The sequence below is a fragment of the Tigriopus californicus genome, chromosome 10 (genome assembly GCF_007210705.1).
Source record: "Tigriopus californicus strain San Diego chromosome 10, Tcal_SD_v2.1, whole genome shotgun sequence".
In the NCBI taxonomy this organism is placed as follows: domain Eukaryota; kingdom Metazoa; phylum Arthropoda; class Copepoda; order Harpacticoida; family Harpacticidae; genus Tigriopus; species Tigriopus californicus.
The window spans coordinates 9,418,095-9,419,926 of record NC_081449.1 but is presented as its reverse complement, the minus strand read 5'-3'; the positions used below and the strand labels follow the sequence as shown (position 1 = coordinate 9,419,926).

Below are 1,832 nucleotides of genomic sequence, written 5' to 3'. Positions count from 1 at the left end.
CAAGTCCTGTCGCCTCTTGAACCGGCCACCGACGAATTCATGTCCGCTGAGGCTAAATTTGTTGCTTAGAGTCCCTCCGAGAGGGCTTCTTTAAGCTACAATACAAAGCAGTCAGCCAGCCACCCAACCAACCATCTAGCTAGCCAACACTCATTCCGTTCCCCTCAGTCCCACATGCTCTGTTATGTACACACGCACACATTTATAGGCTCTAGCTCGTAGTCTCTCTCTCTCTCTCACACACACACACACACACTGAAATACTCCTCGTACGCCCTTAGGCATCCGAAATGAGAAGGTACCTATAATAGAGTACAGTAAAGCCTGTGCGGACAACACACGAGCGAACAGTAACCAAGCTCTATGGATCGGCCTAACATCAATATCATGACAGACTAGCTGAACATTCCGAACAAGGTGGACTGGACCACCACGGATTTCAAATCCATCCCCATCAAAACTGGGTGCATTAATTTGCTCATTGTTAGAAGTATTACTGTCATCACAAAGCGGAACCTATTCTCAACGACAGCGATATGACTTGAAAAGCAGTGAGTGCATAGTTGAACCAGTTATGAGGGCCCATCTATCCCTTCACTTCATTGCGACCGGACCCAGTGAATGTGATGATGTCTAGGACGACCATTTGCAGCCATCGTTCCATCGCCATGAGGCTCTTTCAGGTAAGGCCGAATCCCAGCCAATTGAAGGATCCCGCGCTCTAGCTCTATCAAAGACTGGTGAAGAGGTGAAGGGCTCAATTCTGATTGTTTTAGTTTGTTCATGACATGAAATGCACGTTTCCTCGATCTACCTCACTTTGGTTGGACAAATGATGTGCCCGCTTCATTCCTTATCCATTTGACGATGCAACGTTGGCACTAACACTTTTCTCAATATTCTGATAAGTCTAAAATGTTGAACTTTGAATTTAAGATGCATAAATTTCCCAATTCAGCAGACGTACGTACTCATGTCGATTGTCTATGACGGCAAGCAATTTGGCTTTAGCATCATTGAAACAAAGAGAGTTAGTTGTGTTTGCGGGATGAACATTTTACGATGATCCTTGCAACAATGATAGGCTGATGATCATGGAACTCATCGTCTCGTAGGTTCTATATGACATTAAGGGCTCCTAGTCTCGCATTACTCTATCTAGGGTTTGCCTCGTTTAAATTTTCGTAGTTTAGATGATCAATTGGAAATCAAATAATAACGTCGGAAAATTTGGTCGCTAAGGAAACTTGTATTGTCTCAACACACGTATGCCTTAACAAGCTGTCTTTGTACATGTTGTCTCAAAAAACTGACCTGACTACCTCTTGGGGAAAAATGGTCGAGCAGAAACAATGGTGTGTTTTGTACTTTATTACAAAGATGTTCTTGACATGAATATAACAAAAAATCAAGGGATAAATTTAGATGAGACCCAATATGCTACTGGCATTTCGATCAGGACCGATTTTTCCAGGACGCACTGGGAATCGCTATTCTTGCTTCTTGTAAGCGGTTTTTAACATATCTACAGTGCACACAGTACATCATTTATTTCCGATTTGAAAATTGCGTTTTCTACTCATTCAACCATCAGTCGATATCCATAAGTTGGCTTTACAGGGATGACCGTATTTGTAAGACGTCCCAAGTCCAAGCAGTTTTTGATGAACCAAATCAAATATTCCCCAGTTGCTTGACATGCATATGAATGTTTCGTATTAGTTTAACAATTTGTGACCAAATTGCAATAATCTAAGGCCAAAAGTGTTCATCGTACCCACAGGGAAAATGGAAGGACGCCGAGCCATTCTTAAACTCCACAACAAGACGTT

At 42.5% G+C, this 1,832-nt stretch overlaps 1 protein-coding gene across 1 annotated transcript in view; it reads left to right on the top strand.

Annotated features, from left to right (window-relative positions):
• The first annotated feature begins 292 nt into the window (after positions 1 to 292).
• LOC131888668 (early growth response protein 1-B-like) overlaps positions 293 to 1,832 on the top strand; it is a 9,336-nt gene continuing 7,796 nt past the window's right edge. Inside the window, exon 1 of the mRNA XM_059237586.1 lies at positions 293 to 683. The gene's annotated coding sequence lies outside the window, so the exon portion shown is untranslated. The remainder of the gene's footprint in view (positions 684 to 1,832) is intronic.